The sequence below is a fragment of the Manis javanica genome, chromosome 12 (assembly GCF_040802235.1).
Source record: "Manis javanica isolate MJ-LG chromosome 12, MJ_LKY, whole genome shotgun sequence".
NCBI classification, from domain to species: Eukaryota; Metazoa; Chordata; class Mammalia; order Pholidota; family Manidae; genus Manis; species Manis javanica.
In genome coordinates this window covers 86,385,828-86,400,882 of record NC_133167.1, presented here as the reverse complement: position 1 = coordinate 86,400,882, position 15,055 = coordinate 86,385,828, and the positions used below count along the sequence as shown (strand labels likewise).

Here is a 15,055-nt window from a genome sequence, read left to right as displayed (position 1 = left end):
TAAAAAAGAAAGGGTTCCTGCACCTTAGAAGAGAACTGAACATTGGTAAATAAGGATAATGCCTAGTACCAAAACTAAACACAAAGGGAATTCATATTCTTGAAAGAATTTGCTATTAGAAAAGTAAGGGTGAAAAATGTATGAACAGGGTTTTCAATGGAAAAACTGTAAAAAAGAGAAATGTAAGAGAACAGGCAAATAGTAAGAGCATAAGTTGATGATAAACAGAAACATTAAATCAGTAAGTAAATTGACAACTGGTTGGTACAAAAGAAAAAAATGGGTAGAAAGTATTAGGCAAAAGAGAAGTAAACTTGTTAGGGTACTAAAAAGGATAAATGATGTAACTATGGCTTTGGAGAATAGTAAAACAAACCAAATTCAATATTAAAACAAATTTGCAAGTGCAAATTTGATTGTGTTGTATACCTTAAACTTACATGATGTTATATGTAAATTATATCTCTAAAAGCTGGAAAGAAAGAATTTGGGTCAGTTACCAGTATTAGGTATAGCTTTGAAAGAGAGTTCTTTAAAACATTTCAGGAAGTCATAGTTCATATGCTAACACTAGTTCTAGGATATAGGAAAAGCATGGTACTTAAATTTATGTGGACTGCGAATATTTACTAAGCAACATTCATTTGCTTAATTATGACAGTGTGTACATGCACACACACATCTTAAAGCCACAAACTTCTAAACAAAATGTTGCATTAATTTTGATAGTATATTAATAGAATACAATGATCTGGTCAAGAAATATGATGGTTTAATATTAAATAATGTTACTGAAATATGTCAAAAGACAAAAATCATTATGAATCTTTATCAAAAAAACCTTTGATAATAATTGAGCTCCCAATTTTTTTTTTTGAGAGGGCATCTCTCACATTTATTGATCAAATGGTTGTTAACAACAATAAAATTCTGTGTAGGGGACTCAATGCACAATCATTAATCCACCCCAAGCCTAATTCTCATCAGTCTCCGATCTTCTGAAGTATAAGAACAAGTTCTTACATGGTGAACAAATTCTTACATAGTGAATAAGTTCTTACATGGTGAACAGTACAAGGACAGTCATCACAGAAACTTTCGGTTTTGATCACGCATTATGAACTATAAACAATCAGGTCAAATATGAATATTCGTTTGATTTTATACTTGATTTATATGTGAATCCCACATTTCTCCCTTTATTATTATTATTATTTTTTTTATTTTTAATAAAATGCTGAGGTGGTAGGTAGATGCAAGATAAAGGTAGAAAACATGGTTTAGTGTTGTAAGAGGGCAATTGTAGATGATCAGGTGTGTGCCTGTAGACTATGTATTAATCCGAGCTAGACAAGGGCAACAAAACATCCACGGATGCAGAAGATTTCTCTCAAAACAGGGGGGGTGAGGTTCTAAGCCTCTCTTCTGTTGATCCCCAATTTCTCACCTGATGGCCCCCCTGCGACTGTGCCTGTCTTAGGTTGTTCTTCCCTTGAGGAATCTTACCCGTCTCTGGCTAACCAGTCATCTTCTGTGAACTCCCAATTTTTATAAAAACTTCAGTATAAGGAGATTTACTGAACCTGTATGTAGTGAACTGATAAACATTTAGTAAATAGGTGTTTCTGAACATGACCTAGAAGAATACTAATCTTAAACAGAGCTCCACTTAATAAATATTTGAAGTTTTCCTGTGAAAAATTGGGAGCACACCTCATATACCTGGCATAACCATTGGTACTTAATGTTGTCCTGACATTTTAAAGCAATTAGACATAGAAAGAGATTATTGAAATAAAGATTACATTAGAGACCAGTTAATGTGGTCATGTGAAAGGATGTATTCAAACACAGAATCCAGGATCACTTCAACAGTGAACCTGTCTTGAAGGATTCTCCCTCTCTCTGCTTATATTTTTTGATTTGTAATATTTTAGAAATAAGTTATTTTTTGAAACATCACATTTAAAAAAATGTGGTACCATATTCATCAACAATAAGTAATGCCACAAGTTGGGTGCATTAACCATTGTTTAAAAAACAAAGCTGTTAAATATGTTTATGTATTTTTATAGAAATTAACCTTTTTAAAAATTTATAGAAATATCTATAATTATATGTATATATATAATTTATCAAGTTATAAATTAAATTTATTCATTTATAAATTATTTTAATCATTATTTATGCACCAGTATTGATTTTCTGGATTTCAGTTGGAATGTAGGCTATTTTAGAATATAGCTAATTGTACATTTAAAGGGTATATGATGTGTTAATGACATCCACTAGTTTTTAGAAAAATTTATCTTTTTCAGTTTGATTACATGGGCGTTGATATCGAGTCTGTAATGCAGAAGGTTATTCAGATAATTGGCTTTGTTAACACTGTAAGTTTTGAAAAACTTTTTTGTTTATATATTTCTTAAATATAGGCAATATTAATTGATGTGCACAATATTTTGCTGTGCTGTTGAAGAGTTTCCATAATCAAAATACTGAATTAAATGTCTTATGTATATTTTTATAAAAGTTTCATGTTGAACTTAATTAATGTTTTCATTTATCTTTTACTTTTAGATGCTTAACCAGTTAAAACTGACTGGTATAATATCTTCTATAGAAATATGATCACATAAAAACAAAATTTCTACTACAGGGAATCCTAATCATATATTATCAAGATTTTTAGAGTGGATATATAACCACCTCTACAGACCTCATCATACTGCATACTTACTTGTGTGAGTATAGTATTCCATATTTGTACAGCATCAAAGGAGCAACCCAAAATGATTTCATATGCTAATTCTGAAAAATAAGCATTTCCTTCCTTTATACTACGTTCTATAAATTTGACAGACACCTTGGGATGGGGAAAAATAGTAGTTAAAGTACTTGTCCTCAAGGAACTAGTGTGAGACAAGACTGAAAAACTTTTATCAACAGATATAAAATAATCTGATAAAGGTAAAATTTCATGAAAGTATTGAAATAACTGAAGATTAATTATGGATGTGACAGTTTCTTTGATTTCTCTTGTCTTATGAACTTTAATTACCTCCTATCTCTACATTCTTATCTCTCATCTGATTAATTCTTATGTTTTTATTTTTTAATAACATGAGAATATTGAATTGTTACACTATCTAGAACCTAATGCACAGAAAACTATTCATCTTTGATGAATAAATAATTCATTATTCATCTTTAATGAAAGAACAGATGACAGAAAATTGAATTTTCAGGGCTGTAAATATAGAGGAAAAAGGATAAAAATTATAACCATTAGCACATTTTGCATAAACTTATACTTCTGGATGTTTATCAAATTCATATTTTACAAATATATATTGAAATATTCTTACCATTGAAGGTTTGAGAAAATGTATTAAATAGTTTAATTCAGAGTAGCATGGTGCTTAGGACATAGTAATTCTTCACTAATGTTTGCTTCTATGAAAGTTATTATCATTAGTAATGCCACTCATAAATGCAATTATTAGGAAAATTATTATTTTTTAGCTTCAAGAAACATCCTAGTTTTATAGGAGCCACATTTCCTGGAAAAATATGTAGTAAGAATTTTGCTACAGGAGTCGCTCTGGTATGTAGTTATTATCCACTTAGCTCTCATTATTTTCATATTTCAAAAAATTTTAATACATTAAAGCATGAATAAATATATTACATAGTTTATACATCTTTTAATAGTTTTTTGTATTACTAATTTAGACCATAAAAGTTAAACTGTATACAATTACTTTTAAAGAGAACACTGAACGGATCATAATGTCATACTGTTTTTCAAAAACATATTTGATCTTTGTTAGTCAAATTGTTTCCACAGTGGTATGCTTGCATTAATATTTATGACATAATCAGTGCAACTTTAATGTTAATATTAAGCATATCATCAATTTTCTTCTCAAAATAAATAATTGGTATACATTCGTGTGCTTTTAGATTAAGTGACATTCATTGCTTTTTCTGCTTTACGGTAACATTATTGCATTCAGCTCTACTGTTTGGGAGGAGCATACTCCCATAGGAAGAAAAAGCTACCAAATATTCATAGTCTACTGTTTTCTGGTGAAAATGAGAATGAGATCCTACTACAGGGTTATATTCCTTTTCACAAGTTATCTAAAAAGTAGGAAAGGGAGCTAGCAGAGTGCCTCAGAAAAAGAAGTCTGTGTTATGATTTCTCTGCCGGCCCATTTGTACAGTGGTTGACTTCCAGTAGCCCGTACAACAAAGTAAATTGCCACTGACAGGTTAGACAGATTAAAATCAGTTTTGGTATGTACTTGTGACCATTACTAATAAAGACATATTGATGGACTAGAGAAATCTAAAACCAGTTCCAGGGGTTATTTGTTACCATGGCTAGAGAACAGACATTTCCTAAGGATTTGTTTTTATTCTCAGACCCTGCCTTTCTTTGGTCTTCCCCCAGCCAAAGTTTAGGAAAGGCCATGAGCAGTTCCCCAGGTCTTCAGTACTATTGTTAATTCTCCCTGAAAGCAATGTTCTGTTGCTGAGGACTAAGTTTTAGATTGTGTGTGCAAATAAAGCAGAAGATAAAAATTATTAAATATAAGTGGCTGGTTAGTATGTGTGTTTTCCTGGTGCCATTCTTCAGACTTTAATTTTCATTGGAATTTGTGTAATAAAAATTTGTAAAGGAAAAGAAGTAATTTATGAGTTAAGCAAGAATGCTGTAAAAAATGTCAGTATAAGATTAAAATGTGAATATGAAACTGAATTGTTTTTGTTTATGCCAGCAATGAAGCGTTTTAGTTTCAAAGCAGAACTGAGGGGAAGGTACAGAGATTACCCACAGGCCCCCTGCCCCCATGCCTGACTCCCCCATTGTCATCACTCACCAGGGTGGTATTTTGTTTCTTACCAAGGATGAACCTACACTGACCCATCAAAATTACCCAAAGTCTATAGCTTATCTTAGGGTTCAATCTTGATGTTGTACTTATTTGGGTTTGGACAAATAATGACATGTATCCATCATTATGGTGGTATATAGAGGATTTTCACTGCCCCCAAATCCTCTGTGTTCTGCCTACTAATTGCTCCCCTCCCTGCCTGCCACCATGAATTTTTTGTCTTCCCAGAAGGTCACACAGTTGGAATATAGTTGGAGTCATGTAGTTGGAATAGCATGGAGCCTTTTCAGACTGGCCTCCTTGATTTAGTAATATGCATTTAAGGTTCCTCCATGTCTTTTCATGACTTGATAGCTCATTTCCTTTTCAGGATATTAATAGTACTATTCTCCTGTCTGAAATGTACCATGGTATATTTATCTGTTCACGTGCATAAATTGGAAATGACGCAAATGAGAACAGCAGTGCCTCCAGGCAGAGTATTAGTTTTCTGTTGCTACATGATTGACTGTCCTGGAACTTCAGAGATGAAAACAGCACAGTTCTGTAGGTCAGAAATCTAGGAGCAGCTAGGTCTGTAGTAATCTCGAGGTTCAACATGGAGAGGGTTTACTCCCAAACGCAGTCATGTGGTACTGACAGACCTCAGAAATCTCTTTTCCAAGCTCAGTCACATGAGCCTCTTCAAAGGCCTACTTTATGACACGGTAGCTGGCATCCCTCAGAGAGTGAGACATAAAATGCAAAATGTCAGCCTTTTTATACCTACCTTGGAAATGATGACCTATCACTTATGCTACATTCAGTTTATTAGAAACAAGTCAGTAAGCCCAGTGGAGTGGGAAAACAAGAACCTAAATAGCAGGAGGCAGAGATCACTGGGACTCATTTTAGAGGTTGCCTGCTACAAAAAGAATCTAGACTTGATTATTAAAATAAAAGATTAAAGGCATTTTGTTTAAAATAACTCAAAGAAGCAAAACAATGTGGTATTTAAGATTCTATTAGATATGCTAAGATTGCTAATATTGTCATTAAGCAAAAGTATTTTGAACTTAAACTTGTGTTTATTCATCCACGTTTAATCAGTCTACTGTCTAAATGCTTATAATTCAACTACAATTGCTTCTACATAGGTATCTTGTATACAGTGATACATTTTAAAAATGAGTTTTACATAATTTTGATTATAGTAAATATTTTTTTAAATGAGTAGGATTCTTACTAAACTCTTTTTGTTTTTCCTTATATTTAGTATCCAGAGGGTTTATCCTTGGAGTCATACACTATCAGCATCGTACAGTTGCTTGGCTTTAATGTGGAATTAAGTTTTGACGATTCTGACACTTGTTATTGTTCAGTAGATGTTTGCACATATCACCAGAAGCAGTGTAAGATTTTGTTTTTTTATTAAATAGATATTCTTTTTTAAAACATTTTTTTGGTTAGGAACTTTTATGTTTCTATTAACCAAACTCAAGTGATTGACAGTTATAGAACAATTTACCTCAAACATCTGCAGAATACATATTCTTTGCAAGCGCAAGTGGAACCACGCAGGAGAAGAGGCCCAATCCTTCCCCAGGTCTCTCCGTGCCTGGGGAAACCTCTGCCTCCTTCCTACATTCCAGAGTCTGGCTTGTGTATTTTTTTCTGGCCAGATTGAAAGCGTCGTTTTGATACGAAAAGCCGTATGACTTGTGTAATTGCAGTGATTCTGCATAAAGTTAAATGCTTTGATATTTGCATTTAAATTGGCATTGTAGAACATAAGGACAAGGACGAACAGCACGATTTACGTTAACAATTTAACTTACAAGTGCTTTTTTATTTAGGAAGACATTAAATTACAAATAAGTAACACCATGACCCATTGAGAGAGACTGCTGGAGAAGGGAAAAAGTTTTTTATTTTAGTAACATTAATAATACTTTTCCCCTGTTTTAAAAACAAGAGGCCCTGCGTTTCCATTTTGCATTGGTTCTCATGAATTTGTAGCCAGTCCTGGTTGTTGCACATCACCATCAGCAAGACTTGGTAGCCCCACCATGTTTAATTTAAATCATTTTAGTGGGTATGTTGTATTTATTGGCTTTAATCTGCATTTCCCTTGAAGCTAATGATGATAAACATATTTCCATGCTTAATAGCTTTGCATACCTTCTTTGGTGAAGAGCCTACTGAATCTTTTGTCCTTTTTTTTTTTTAAATAAAAATTGAGATTTCATGCTTTGGAACTGTAAGAGTTGTTTCCATATTCTGGCTGTGAGTCTTTTACCAGATTCATGATTTTCAAATATTTCTTCCTTATAATGCCTTTTTTGTGTGAAAATGTTTTTAATTTCATGAAGTATAATATATCTGTTTTTTCTTTCATGCATCAGGGTTTTATAGGTCTTATAATCAGTTACATAATACATTTAAGTTAATTATTATTATGTGTTTAAGTTCATTCTTATTTTTGCCGTTCTCCAATTATTTCAATACCGTTTGTTGAAAAGCCCATCCTTTCCCCCACTTAATTGCTATGGCACCTTTGTCAAATCAGCTGCCCATAGGTTGTGGATTTTTTATTAGCATCTCCATTGTAAATATTTCCTCTGTAGGCCTTCCCTATGGAAAAGCACACTGTATTATTGTAGATTTATACTGAATTTTGAAATCAGGTAGAGCAAGTCCCCAAGTCTTTTCATCTTTTCCAAATTGTTTTGGCTATTCTAGGTCCCTTGTATTTTCATATACATTTTATTATTGGGTTGCCAATTTTTCTGAAAACTTCCGAGATTTTGACAAGGATTGTATTGTCCAATTGCATCTTAACAATATCGAGTCTTTTGATTGAATATGGCATATGTCTGTTTCCTTAATTTCATTTTCAGATTGTTCATTGCTAAGACACAGAAGCATAATTGATTTGTGTATGTTCATCTTATGTGCCACAAACTTGCTAAACTCTTTGGAAATTCTAGGAGATTTTATTTGCTACTTAAGATTTTCTATGAACACAATCTTATCATCCAGCACTTTTATATTTTCCTTTCCATCTATTCCCTTTTTCTGGCTTTTCTACCATCTTTTTTAGTGTTTTATTTGTATACCTTATAAAAAACAAATTTATTGAGGTACTATTTGTCCACAATAAAATTCACTCTGCCTACAGCTCTCACTCTGTCAGGACTCTGTCAGGGAAGGACTCCTGCTGTGCCTCTCTCATAATGTGGCTCCATGAACAGATTTTTAATAGAAAAATGTTTCATTATGGAGATCAAAGCTTTAAAATATGCTATTAAAGTCAATACAAACATGTTCACATTTACAAACCAAATACAAAAATATCATGAAATGGATAAAAATTATAGTCAATACTGATACCAAAACTTTTTAATTCAATTATTTGGCTCTGGGAAGATAAATAAGAATAACACAGGTCCTATGTTTAAAGGTAAATAATAGGTCTTGTTTACAAAAGGAATAGATGGCAAAAAAAAAAAGATTTTGGAAATTTCTTTCATTTCATGATTTCCATGAAAAATGCTCTTTAAATCTTTCTTCAAAATGCCGTGCATTAGGAGACATGAAGAGATACACAGTAATAACTTTTGTTACACCCATGTTTTTTGTATTTCAGGCAATCTGGGGGTGTCAAGGATTTTAGCACCTGTAGCTTAGATGACTTTAAATATTTTGCTTCACATTCTGGCCTTGGATGTCTTTATAACATTCTTCCTGATATACCAGTTTATCAACAAAAACCAAGGAGCATATGTGGCAATGGAATATTGGAAGAGGGAGAACAATGTGATTGTGGAAATGTAGAAGTTCATAGGAATTAAAAAAATTTTTTTAACTTCCTGTATGTATAATAGATGGAAAAGAAGACAAAGATGTTGTCTTTGAAAATGACCTTCTTTGGGAAAGATAGAAGCCTTTAAGTCTCCTTATTTTGCTCTTTTTCACAGTAGAGACCGATAGTCCTTTAGATAATGTTTGTCTTCAGATATTGCCTTCTCACATTCTTTAGTGTATGCATCAGCTCCGATTTTATAGTTAGTGACCACAAAGATTATCCAAGGATTTGAAGAAATATACCTTTAACAATGAACAGTAACAAAAATAGACATGAACATCTAAAGACTGTAGACCATTACCGATGGGACAGCAAAATGCATTGCTTGCTAATACATGGAGAAAAAGTTTTCTATTGATGGGTGATCCAATTAAAAATCTTTTTAAAAGTGAAATCTATCATGTGTAGAAAATGTAAAAATGTAGAATTAGGAGCAAATTAAAACAGATGAAAGGTGACAGAGGCACTATAGACAACAAAGTGAAGTAAGTAGTCATGTGAAAACTGTCAGATAGCAATTGTAAAATATGGAATATATTATACATAAATACATTTAATATATATTCTTAAATATATTTTATATGTCATTATATATTTGAACTATTGTTCAATATATATTTAATCTATGAGTAATCTATAACACATCATTAATACCTTAATATATTATTAATATAGCATATAGATATATTGTATATTTTAATATATAAAATGTTTTCTGATGTTTGATTTTATATATATGTACATATGTATATTATTTAATGGCACTAGAGTACTTCTAAAAGAAGAAAGGCCAGAGAACAGTTTACTTTTGAAAAACTGCAGCTGGAATAGATAAGAACTGTGAATTTATATTTTCCTAGCCTAAGGGTGCTCCTCCACTTTCATGGCTATGACAGAAGTAAATGGCTGTGAAAAATCGCAGCTCAACTGACTCAGTGTAGCAAAGAACAGGGTTCAGGGACAAGGAACCACTGGAAATTTAAAAGGAAAATGCTGACAGTGAGAGAACTGTGAAAGTGGCAACACCTAAAATCTGATTATTAACTGTACAAATACTTGGCTGACTGCTAAAATATGCATGGACCAGAAATACCCTGTGAGGCAAAACAGAGGAGTGGGACCTTGAACGACAGGTGCAACAGGTGAGCTCTGTGAGTTTGATAATTGTTTTACAGAATATTTTCCAACCATGTGCAACTCAGGCAGAAGAAATCTCAAGCCTTATTGGTTTCAGATTTCAAAATATAGAGCCTGAGACTGGCAATGTAACTGGAAACTAAAGAGGAATCTTCAGAAGCAAGGAAAATACAGAAAGATTGTACTCTGAAGTCTAAGTGCAGTCTGCCTACATCTGTGGCCAAATGCCAGGTTACTTCAGGAAATAAGGTTAAAAATTCTTCAGTTGGAAGACATATAAATTGAGATAGATTGCTGGAAACTGCAGGGGAGATACAGTTTACAGTTTATGCCCAGACAACTTAACTTACTACGGTCATCATGTCATTTTATTTATAACATCCAACTTGTTAAACAACAATTACGGGACATTCTGCAAACAGGGAAATGTGTACCATATTCAGGAAAATAAGCACTTAAGGGAAACTGACTCTGAGTCTAGGATACTACAGTTAGCAGATAAAGACTTCTTGGTAGTTATTTTGAATATATTAAGAGAATTAAAGGAAATTATGCTCACATAAGGAAAAATTATCTTAATGAGTATGCAACTCACTAAGGGAATTTCAACAGGTAAGTATTAACTATAAAAAATATAAACTTAAAATCCAGAAGTGAAAAGAACAATAATGACATGAAAAATTAGTTGGAAGTTCTCCAAAGAAGATGGAATATCAGAAGCCAAAAGACATGAACTTGACAACAGAAAAATGAGAGTCATATAACCTGTGGAGCAGAGAGAAAAAAGGGTGAAGAAAAATGAAGAAAACCTGACAGACATGAGAGGGAATATTAAGTGGAAAAACAGGTCTAATTAGATTGCAAGATAAAGAAAAGAGAGACTATGGCAGGAAAAAAATTTGCAGGAACATGCTGATTTTTTTCCAGATTTGACAGAAAATATTTACTTACAGATTCAAGATGCTCATCAAACTACAAGCAGATACGTAGATAACCACTTTCATGCGCAGGATAAAACCCTCCAAAGCCCCAAGATAAAGAGACAAATCTTGATTGTAGCCTAAAAAAGGCATATTAGATACAGGACACAGGGATACAAAATATGGCTGACTCCTCATCACAAAAAGTGGAGGTCAGTACACCTAAGAATGACAAATTAAAGGTGCTGAAGGAAGAAGAAGTTACCAATCAAGAATATTATACCCAAATACATTATATTTTAAAGTGGAAGCAAAGTTGTTTTCAGTTAAGCAAAAGCTGAGACAGTATGTCACCAGTAACTTGCACTACAAGAAATTCTAAGAATTCAGAGTTCTTCAGCCTGAAGGACCAAGGCAGTAGATGACCAGTGCGATTACAGAAAGGAAGATGAGCATGGAAATGGTAAATATGTGAGTAAATATAAGTAATTATATGTATGCTTTTCCTTTTCTGCCCTTAATTTCACTAACTACATTGTATACATGTACATCTATGTATAGGCATGGATGTGTATAAGGATGATACATACATCCATATACACAAACATACACCTGCATATATGCACACATACATGAGTATATATCTATCTATACAGTAATGATGATAACACTAAAGATACAAGGGTAAATTGAAATACACTCTTGTGAGGTTTCTTTCATTTACTTGACAAAATAAGTACTAATCCTAAATAGATTATGGAATAGCAAGATACTTACTGTAAATTCCAGGGAAAATATTGAAATATTATGCAGGGAGGTATAGCCAAAAAACCAATAGAGAAATTAAAATGAAATATTAAACATATTTCACTAACAAAATAAGGTGAGAAAGGAAGAATAGAGGAACAAAGGATGAGACAAATAGGAAACAAACAGCAAAACAACAGATTGAAATGCACACATATTAATTATTATACTAAATGTAATTAGGCCAAACACTCTGATCAAAAGGCAGAGGTTGTCAGACTAGATAAAAACCAAGAACCAATTACATGCTATCTGTAAGAGGGAGATTTTAAGCCCAAAAAATGCCTTGTAAAGTAGAAAACAAAAGAAGGTAAAAGGATATAACAAGGAGCAGTACATGTAAGAGAGATACAGTGATAGTATTAATATAAAAAAGATAGTAATGCTTCAAAATGATAAAAAATAGATAAGGAAGGTAAAACAATAAATACATGTACATTTATAAAAATACATTTACACACACACATATCAGATCTTAAAATTTCATGAAGTAATCACTAATGAACTAAAGGGAGAAACTGAAAAATCCACTCTCATATTTGGAGATGTATTTCACATTTTTCAGTAACTAATAGAACCACCAGAAACAAAAATCAGAATGTAGAAGACCTGGACAGTACTATAAACTACATTAATATAATTGATACTTGAATCACTATATTTAACAAGTATAAACATTTTTTTCAAGTGTACTTGAAATATTCATCAAGATAGATTATTCTGTGCCATGAAATAAATCTCAATATATTTATTTTGTGTTAAGAATTAAATTAGAAATCAAGAATAAGATATCTTGAAAATCCCCAAATATTTAGAAACTAAACTATCACTTCTAAACTAGGCATCTAAATGGTCTGTAGCTCAGAGAAGTCAAAAAGGTAATTGGAAGTATTTTAACTGCATGCACATGAAAACATGCCATATCAAAATCTTTTTGAGATTCAGCTAAAATTGTGTTTTAAGGAAAATCTACAGCTTTAAATGCTTGTATCAGAGATGAGGAAAGATCTAAAATCAATTATTTAGAATGCTATTTTAGGGAAATAAAATGCTAATCTAAATTAAATCAGAATTAAGTAGAAAAAAAGAATGACAACGCTGAAAGCAGAAATCAATGAAGTAGAAACCAGAAAATGAAAACCAATGAAAATAAAAGCTGGTGCTTTGAAAAAAATCAATACACTTGATAAAACTCACTGTGTTAATCAAAGAACAATGAGACAAAAAACAAATTACCGGTATCAGGAATGAAAGAGGGGTATTACTACATATCCTACATGTGTTATTTTTATTGCTCTTTTAGGAATTTCTTTATATAAGAGCATGTCATCTGCAGAAACAGTTTTACTTCTTCTTTTCTGATTTGGATTCCTTTTACTTCTTTTTTATCTAGTTGCTCTGGCTAGGACTTCAGGACTATGTGGAATAGAAGCAAGAATGGACACTTTTGTCTTGTTTCTGATCTTAGAAGAAACTTTTTCAGCTTCTCATATGAAGTATGATGTTCCCTAAGGCTTGTCATATATGGCCTTTTTTATGTTGAGACATGTTCTATAGCCAAATTGTTGAGCGCTTTTGTCATGAAGGGGTGTTGAATTCTGTAAAATGCTTTTTCTGCATCGCTTCAAGGGATTACATAATTTTTACCCTTAATTCTATTAATGAAGTACACCATTTTTTGATTTCTGTATATTGAATCATCCTTGCATCCCAGGGATAAATCCCACTTGATCATGGTATATGATCCTTTTAATGTGCTGCTAAATTTTGTGTCCTAGTATTTTGTTGAGAATTTTTGCATTTATACTCTTCAGGGATACTGACCTATAATTCTCTTCTCTCTGTCTTTGGTATCAGGACACTGCTGTTCCTGCCTCTTCGGTTTTTTGGAAGAATTTGAGGAGAATTAGCATTAATTATTTACATATTTCATAGAATTCACCTGGGAAACAGTCTGGTCCTAGAATTTTCTTCGCTAGGAGGTTTAAAAACAAATTCAATCTCTTTAGTTGTGATTGGTCTCTTTAAGTTTTCCATTTCTTCATGATTCAGTCTTGGTAGGTTTTCTGTTTCTAGGAAGTTATCCATTTCTTCTAGGTTATGAAATTTGCTGCCATGTAGTAGCCTCATATGATCCTTCATGTTTCTGTGGTGTCAGTTTTAGTGTCTCTTTCCTTCATGATTTCATCATTTTGAGTCCTGTCTCTTTCTCTTGGTTAGTATAGCTAAAAGTTTGCTATTTTGTTTATCTTTTCAAGAACTCTTAGTTTCATGGATATTTTTCCCCATTGTCTCTGTAATCTCTGCTTCATTTATTTCTGTTCTGATCTTTGTTATTTCCTTCCTTCTACTAACTTGGGCTTAGTTTGTTCTTTTTTAATTCCTTTAGGTGTAAAGTTAAGTTGTTCATTTGAGATCTTTCTTTTTTCAATATAGGCATTTATAACGATAAATTAACATCTTTGAATTGCTTTTACTGCATACCATATGTGTTGGCATGTTTTTGTTTTTGTTTATTGCAAGATACTTTCTGTTTTCCCTTTTATTTCTTCTTTGCTCTGTTGGTGGTTCAAGAGTGATGTTTAACTTCCAAACTTTGGGACTTCTCCAGTTTTCCATCTGTAACTGGTTTCTAGTTTCATACCATTTTGGTTGGAAAAGACAGTAAATATCATTTCAATATTTTAAGTTTCTTAAAACTTGCTTTGTGGGCCAACATATATGTTCTAGCTTGGAGAATGTTTCATGTGTGGTTGAGAAGAATGTGTATTTTTTTCTTATTTGACATAATGTTCTATATATGTCTTTAAGGTCCATTTGGTCTGTAATTTTATTCATGGTCACTATTTTCCAATTGAATTTTTCCAGTTGCTCCATCCAATGTTGAAAGTATGGAATTAAAGTTCCTTACTACTATTGTCTACTTCTCCCTTCAGTCTGTCAATATTTGTTTTAACTTTCTGGTGTTCGAATATTTGGTGTACATATAGTTACAAGGGTTTACTCCCTTGAAGAACTGACCTCTTTACCAATATATAATGAATTTATTTGTCTTTTATGACTGATTATACTGAAAGTCTATTTTATCTGATGTAAGTAAAGCAAAGCCTACTCTCTTTTGGTTACCATTTTCATGGAATGTCCTTTTCTTCCCTTCCCTTTCAGCCTAGGCATGTCCTTAAAGCTAAATTGAATTTCTTGTAAGCACCATATTGCTGGATCTTGTTTCTGATCCATTTGCCATTCTATGTCTTTTGTTCAGCAAAAAAACGTTTATATTTTAAGTAATTGTTGATAGGTAAGGACTTTTTATTGTTATTTTGTTTGTTGTTTTCCTTTTTAAATTTTTTTTCCTTGCTTCCTCTCTTGCTGTCTTCCTTTAGGATTTTTTTGTCGTGGTATGCTTTCATTCATCTCTCTGTGTCTTTTGTGTATCTACT

The 15,055-nt window shown here is 32.4% G+C and overlaps 1 long non-coding RNA gene across 1 annotated transcript in view; it reads right to left on the bottom strand.

Annotated features, from left to right (window-relative positions):
- Positions 1–219: 219 nt before the first annotated feature.
- LOC140845193 (uncharacterized) overlaps positions 220–15,055 on the bottom strand; it is a 103,386-nt gene continuing 88,550 nt past the window's right edge. Inside the window, exon 5 of the long non-coding RNA XR_012123966.1 lies at positions 220–5,624. This is a non-coding gene — a long non-coding RNA (uncharacterized lncRNA). The remainder of the gene's footprint in view (positions 5,625–15,055) is intronic.